The sequence below is a fragment of the Leopardus geoffroyi genome, chromosome C2, assembly GCF_018350155.1.
Source record: "Leopardus geoffroyi isolate Oge1 chromosome C2, O.geoffroyi_Oge1_pat1.0, whole genome shotgun sequence".
NCBI lineage: Eukaryota > Metazoa > Chordata > Mammalia > Carnivora > Felidae > Leopardus > Leopardus geoffroyi.
The window spans coordinates 43,833,775-43,841,792 of record NC_059333.1 but is presented as its reverse complement, the minus strand read 5'-3'; the positions used below and the strand labels follow the sequence as shown (position 1 = coordinate 43,841,792).

The 8,018-nt window shown below is 33.6% G+C and overlaps 1 pseudogene; it reads right to left on the bottom strand.

Annotated features, from left to right (window-relative positions):
• Positions 1-851: 851 nt before the first annotated feature.
• On the bottom strand, positions 852-3,878 carry LOC123610313 (annotated as a pseudogene).
• Positions 3,879-8,018: the final 4,140 nt, after the last annotated feature.

Genomic DNA, 8,018 nt, shown 5'->3' with positions numbered 1-8,018 from the left:
ACAAATACCGTCTGATTTCATTTATATATGGAATCTAAAAATAAAACAAAACCAAACAGAAACAGATTCCTAGATACAGGAAACTGTTGGTTACCAAAGTTTAGAGGATGGGCAAAATAGGTAAAGAGGATTAAGAGGTACAGACTTCCAGTTATAAAATAAATAAATCATGGGGATATAATATATCATACAGTTTAAAGAGGGTTAAGAGGTACAGACTTCCAGTTATAAAATAAATAAATCATGGGGATATAATATACAGTTGATGATAGTGTAGTAACTTTGTGTGGTGACAGATGATAACTAGACTTATGGAGACCATTTCATCATGTATAAAAATATTGAATTACTATGATGTACTATTGATATAAACTAATAGGATACTGTATGTCAGCTATACGTCAATAAAAAAATAGAAAGTGACTGTAAATTGTAATCTTCATCCCTCATTCTGGGCAAATGAAAACTGCTATGGGTTTCTTTTTAAACTCGATTTTGCAAACACACACCCATGAAAATGGAAAAAAAAAAAAAAAACCACGAGGTTATTCTGAGATTACTTGTAATGTCTACAATAGATATACTTCAACCATAGCTCTGATTTATGATGCCAAACATGCTGTTCTCTTTCAATTTATAAAAAAAAGCATAAATTTGCTTTTTATATTGAAAAGTATAGCCTATATAATAAAATAAAATCAATAGAAGTCTATTTTTGGCCTCAAAAAGTGACATTTATTAAAAAAAAATGACAAGATGTCCATCCCTTGGCTCCCTTCCCTCCCCTCTCCTGCTCCTCTTCAGTGCCCCCTCCCCCCTTATCCTGCCCAAGGACTGAACTCCAGGTATAGCTAGGTAGCAGGAAGCACCTCAGATGATGGTTTCAGAGACATTGAGGGGTATACATCAATGGAGGTGTTGTAGAGTTCTCACTGTCTTGAGAAATTCTCTTGTCTTCTTCTGTCACCATGTTAATAGCCACACCCTTACAGCCAAATGGTCCATCACAATTGATTCTGTAGGTACAGTCTTCCCTTTTGGTGGGAAGGTCGTAATTGAGGACTAAAGAAACCTGCTGCACATCAATGCCTCTGGCCAGCAGGTCAGTGGTAATAAATACTCTGCTAGAGCCAGAGCTGAACTCTCTCATGATAACATCTCATTCCTTTTGGTCCATATCTCCATGCATGGAGGACATGGTAAAGTCTCAAGTGTGAGTCTTCTCAGTGAGCCAATCAACCTTCCTTCAGGTGTTGATGGATATGACTGCCTGCATGATGGTCAGGGTTTCGTACAAGTCACACAGTGCATCTGATTCCATTCCTCTTGTTCCATCTTGACGTAAAACTGGTGGATATCTTCCAGGATCAACTCCTCTTTCTTGACCAGAATCCAAATGGGTTCCCTCATGAACTTCTTGGCCACCTCAAGCACATTGGAAGGCACTGTAGCCAACAGCAAAACCACCTACGTGTTGCTGTTGAGCTTTTGGAATATGTCATAGATCTGGTCCTCAAATCCATGGCTTAACATTTTATCAGCTTCCTCCAGTACAAACATCTTGATGTATTTGGGATACAGGTATATCCAGTTAAGCATATCAAACACATGACCTGGGGTATGATGATATGGGGAACTTCCATCTGCAACTTTTGCACCTCAGCACACACATTGGTCCCCTCAATGCAGGCATGGCAGGAGGCACCCATGTAATTTCCTAATTCCATGACTATCTCTGTATCTGCTGATCCAACTCTCTGCTGGGTGCCAGGACCAAGGCCTGTGTAGCCTTTAGTTCCAATTCAATCTGTCACAGAATTGATATGGCAAAAGTGACTATTTTCCCAGTCTCAGATTGGGCTTCAGTGATCACATTAACCATTGATACAAGAAAGAAGGGCTCACTGCTGGATGGCAGAAGGCTTCTCAAAGCCATAGGCATAGATGACATGGGAAAGGGAATCAGAGAGGTTCATGTCATCAAAGCTATCAACTGTCTCATTCCAGTTACTCTCAATGAGGCCTTTGGAGTTCTATCACATTGGGGCCATTGTCTCTGGATTGAGAATCCTGACTCGCAGGCGTGAACCTTAGAAACTCAAATCAACATCATTCTTAATTCTCTTTTTATTGAATTTAAGGAAAATAAAAACAGAAGAAATGTTCCTAAGAGGGCAGAGTATTGTTAAACATACTCTTACTTGGAATGCTATCCCAATAATTAATTACACTGTCTCATACCAGCTGAAGGTTGATATATGTATTGCCATTAAATACCAATTTTCACCTCAGTAACATTTTTCTCACATTCTCCATCAATTGTTTATTTTAAAGCACTTTGCTAATATTGTAGATGACAAGATTGTAGGCAAATCTCATTTCACTGATTGTGAAGATTCAACTCTCCTTATTGTAGGGACATGTGTTTTTCTTCATCAATGAATTAATTTTTTTTAACTAACTTTTCCCAAATGCCCATGTAACATGTAATCATTGACTTGTAAGAACTTTTTAAAAACTGTCATGTTGTAGTAGACATTTTGAATAGGTTTTTTTTTTTTTACATAATACATAAACATGGCAAAATTTTAGCATTACAAATGTATATGTAACACATTGTACCAGTTCCTCTCAATAAAGGTAAATGTGTTTATAAAATAATGGTGCCTATTTTCAGAAATGACAAGTTGTTTATGTATGTATATATCTACCTATTTGGGTATCTCTCTAGACATAACTATTGATAGAAGTTGAATAAAATGGTATCTAAAATAACTGTCTTCGTATAAATTATTTTTTTCACTTTACAATAAATTTTGAGCATTTTAAATATATGCTGATATGGACAAATCACATCAATATTAATGACAACAAAATATTCCATTCTTGATATGCTATATTTCTATAAATTATTTAATTAGCTTACTGGCATTTGAACAATACTATTCAAGAATTTGCTACCAAAAATATGTCTGCAATATATCTAAATAATCAGTGTTTTAAAATGTGTTTTGGTTAACAAATTAAACTACAACCTAGATGAAAATAATAAGGTTTGTCCTATGATGTGTGTGTGTGTGTGTGTGTGTGTGTGTGTGTGTGTGTTTATGGGGAAAGAGGATAAGAAAAAAAGAAGATAAAATTAAATAGGTATTAATGTCCTTGCAGAGAGTAAAACTGATCTTATTAAACTTCAACTTCTTTAGAAAATTTAAATTTAATGTTACCTGTCAAATATGTACATAAAAGTAATCAGAAAATTTGAGAGTAAAATACATAGTTTTAAATACGTAAACAAAATGAAGCAAACTAAAATCACCAAAAAGTGGAAAATGGAGTGTATAAAAAAAGTGAATAATGACAAGACCACAAAAAACCAAATATGGAATATATTCAAACTCATCAAAAATCGGTATGCATATGAATGTTTTAAGCCTACTGCTTAAAAGATACTATCTTTCTTCTTAAATCTTACTGTCTCTTCTCTAATGCCATATATTTTTGCACAATAGGATTTTAAAACAAAATGATACAAAAAGTTTAAAAATAAACAGAATGGAAAGATCCACTAAGTGTATATACCAAACTTAAAGTGGATATCATATTTTTCATACTGGAAAAACTAATCAAGATTTTGAGATGTATAGCATTGAAAAAAAAACATTTATATATACACACACACACACACACACACACACACACACACACACACACACATACATATATAGGTTTCCACACAAATTGCCAACCCATTTCTGTATCCTTTTGATATGAACACATTAATATTTGATCAGTTTCTTGTGTGCATTTTTCATTTTCTCTATTTTCCCTGTTCTCAGACTTGGAAATAGCTATGTCTTCAAGTCTCACCTCTTCATTATATTGGAGAATAGTTTTTACAATCAAAGTCTGGTTGTTACGTATACACATTACTCTTGGGAGGTCACTGCTTCTAGATTATTTCAGTAGCAAAAACCTAGAGAATATATATACTTTAAATTACAAGTTATATTCGTATTTCTAACTCAAATTTAACAAAAAGGTTTTTACCTATTTTATTTAGTACTTTTATGCTATAAAACTATTTTATTTAATGCTTTTATGCTGTAAAAACTGTTTCCAAATAAATTCAATATATTTACATTTTTTTAAACATATATTAGGGAATAATTGTAAATTCATTTATAATACATTAGGTGTAGTTTGAAAGAATGTACTTTTTAAAAAAGTGTTTATTTTTGAGAGAGAGAGAAAGTAATTGATCAGGGGAGGGACAGAGAGAGAGGGAGACGCAGAATCTGATCTGAAGAAGGCTCCAGGCTCTGAGCTGTCAGCGCAGGGCCTGAAGCAGGGCTCGAACTAGTGAACTGTGAGATCATGACCTGAGCCACAAATTCAGACACTCAACTGACTGAGCCAACCAGGGGCCCCAAGAATGTACTTTAATGTAGCTTACAATTACATTGTCAACATTACTAACAATAAACCTATTGTTCATTTTTGATTGAAAATGTACCAAAAGTGTATTTATAGTTCTTTCTGTTTATACATGTATGTGTGTGTGTGTGTGTGTGTGTATAAATCTATATAAAGAACTGTGTTAAAATTACTTGAAATATTATTTATGTCTTATGTCTGTGGGTTTTTTTTTTTGGTGTTTTTTTCCAATTTTATTGAGTTATAATTATAAATAATGTTGTATAAGACATGGATGTGTAACCTATTTAATATAGAGTTGGACTTATTTTCTAATGTTTGTGCCTAATTTTGCATTTATTTTTCCTACTTTTTAAGGTATTTCCCTACAGGTGGATGAATTTCATTTTTGGAAGTGTGAAAGAAATACGGTTCAAAGTCAAAATCATATAAATGTATTTGCGTCTCCCTGTCAATTCCCTTTTTCTAAGTTTTATGTAAAATTGAGTAGTTCATATTTCATTCTTGCTCTCTTTAGAAATTAAAAAAAAATATATATGTTAATCTTATTTACCTTCTTTCTTACAGAGAAGAGCAAGAGCATACTATATTGGCTTTTTCTCCTCCCCTCCACCCCCCAGTTGCTCACTCTGATTTCATCACATTCTTCCTTATTCTTTCTCACAAAATGATAGATCTCTTCACAGATGAGTATACTACAATTAGATTCTAATGACAGGATCTTTCTCTTATTTCCAATCTCAAAAATACAAAATTAACAGAATAATTAGACCTTGCATTAGTTTACCTACTGTTGAAATACACACACACACACACACACACACACACACACACGCACATGTACGTATATAAAAAGATTCACACATGTATACTATGGGTCTCAATCATTATATACATACTTATATGGAAAAATTCTAAAGGATTTTATGGGTTCCAAATCCATTTTCAGTATTTCGTTCCTTAAAAAATAATGATAAAAAGCATGTCTATGTCAATAACATTTTTTCTGGTCTACTCTTGTTTGGTGTTTCACTGTCTGACAAGAGAGAATGTAATTCTTACAGCATCCTCATTTCTGGGTTTTTTTTTTTTTTTTTTTTTATACCTTGACACAAAGCATTTGTTTTTAGTTTTTGTTTTTTTTTTTCCTGTGCTTGAAGGGAATGGATGAAGATTCTTTTTCCTTATAGAGTCAGCTCTATTTTTTTTTTTTTCCATAGTGATCCGTGTTGTTCTGTTTCTACGGTGTTCTCTGAATATACTAAAGAAATAAGATGGGGTAAAAGAATAATCTTCTAACTTGTGAGTTGTAACTAAGACTAAATCTTCATTTTCCTGTCACATAGTGTTGTACATGATAAGATATTGCAAGAACTAATTCTAAAGATGCTTACAAGAATGTGCTCGAGTGCCAGCTCTTGTTCTTACTGGCTGTATTGTCTCAACCATTTTGTTTTACTTCTCTAATCTTTGGCTTTATTGTCTATAAGAGAGAGAGAACATAATAATATAATGGTTATTGTATTATATTTACATAATTATTTGTGTATTACTTTAACTTACATTTATATAATATATAATAGTATGAGTAGTAGATTATTGTTAGAATTAAATGAGATTGGGGGCCTAGGTGGCTCAGTCAGATCAGTAGCCAACTGGCTCATGTCATGACCTTGTAATTCTTTTTTTTAATTTTTTTTTTTCAACGTTTATTTATTTTTGGGACAGAGAGAGACAGAGCATGAACGGGGGAGGGGCAGAGAGAGAGGGAGACACAGAATCGGAAACAGGCTCCAGGCTCTGAGCCATCAGCCCAGAGCCTGATGCGGGGCTCGAACTCACGGACCGCGAGATCGTGACCTGGCTGAAGTCGGACGCTTAACCGACTGCGCCAACCAGGCGCCCCATGACCTTGTAATTCTTGAGTTTGAGCCCCCACATTGGACTTCAGCACAGAGCCTGCTTGGGATTCTCACTCTCTTCCCTCACTCCCTGCTCCTCTCCCCTTGTGTGTGTTCTCTCTCTCTCTCAAAATGAATTAATGAACTTTAAAAAAAAATTTTTTTAGAAAGAATTAAATGAGAGAATATATACCACATAGGAAATAGTCTGACCTATAAGAAATGGTCAATGTTAGAACTTATTTGTATAGTTGTTATAATAGTTATAATTAAAGCACTCTGTAAAATCCTCTGTCATTAAAAGCCAGAAAGCTACAGGGTAACTTCATGCTATAATTTAGATAAACATGATTAACATGACAACGTTTATGACATAAGATTTACTGAGATATATTAAGATGCAAATTTTCATACAGTGTTCATTGCAAAAATAAAAGAATATTAAAGGAATATAAAGTATTGCTAAACAACATTGAAAGGTTTGTGACAATAAAAGTAATTGTGATATTCTTCATATGTGTACTTTAACACATGTATATATTTTATTTAAACAACAGGTATTAATATTACAATAAAATAGTAAATAAGTAAATAAAACACAGAAAATCATACCATGTTTTTAAATAATGGGCTTAGGAAATAATTCATCCGTTTTCTCCAAAACACAGATGTTTTTAAAAACATAAACTATTACTTATTAAGAGCATGAAAGTGATCTGCAGATGTTACATAACAACTTAATGCAAACCACGATACTTTGAAGGTGCATCTAAAGCCTTCTCAAATGAAATATCAAGGTTATCTGTTTAAGCCATCTAAGCCATCCCCTCTCTTTGCTGACTGCACAATATTTATCTTGACAGATGTCAGCTTTATAATGCTTGTGAGAAGTTTGTGGCTTTCATTACCTGGATTTACAATAGTGTGCAACAGAGGCTTAAATTGCACATGAGCCATGACAGCTGGCAAAAACATGCCAGAGGACAACTTTGTCAAACCTAGAAAGCTCAAGAGAAGCTTAGTGGAGTGAATGAAAAACATAAAAGTTGGAGAGCCTAGAGACAAAAGAAGAAGAAGAAGAAGAGAAGGATGGCTAAGCCTCCAGATGATTGCATTGGCATTCATTACATGTGCCTATGGACAGACGAGTAGCGTTCGCTGAAATCATTCAGAATACGTGCAGAGGGTGTATTAGTTACATGTGTGTTCAGTGGATTTATGTCTATATTTTATCCTCCTACAGGTTTATAAATTGATTTGATTTGCTTCAATCTGGTTGCTTATCAGCCAATAATAAAAGAAAAACTTCTGTCTCTTAAATAATTCCCATGAGACAAAAATAGGTGAATACAAACTTTCAGTTAGTCTTTGCCTCTTAGAAATTTAAGGAAAGGTGAAGATCATCATTTACCTTATTTATATCATTTATAGGAAACTGCAGTTCTTAGAAATAACGAATATTCCATGAAGTAGAGAGGCAAAAGTAAATTATGGAGCAGAGTTTATACCTTTAATTTGAAAACAATCAGAGTATTTTACTGTTGTTGTCACTGAAATATTCTCATTAAAAATAAAGTGGCAGTAAAAGTAAATCTAACTGTATTCACTTTGGGGACAAAAGCAACAGTATACTTAAAATAGATATGGCCTTATTCTCTTTAGATTAAATTGAAAACAATC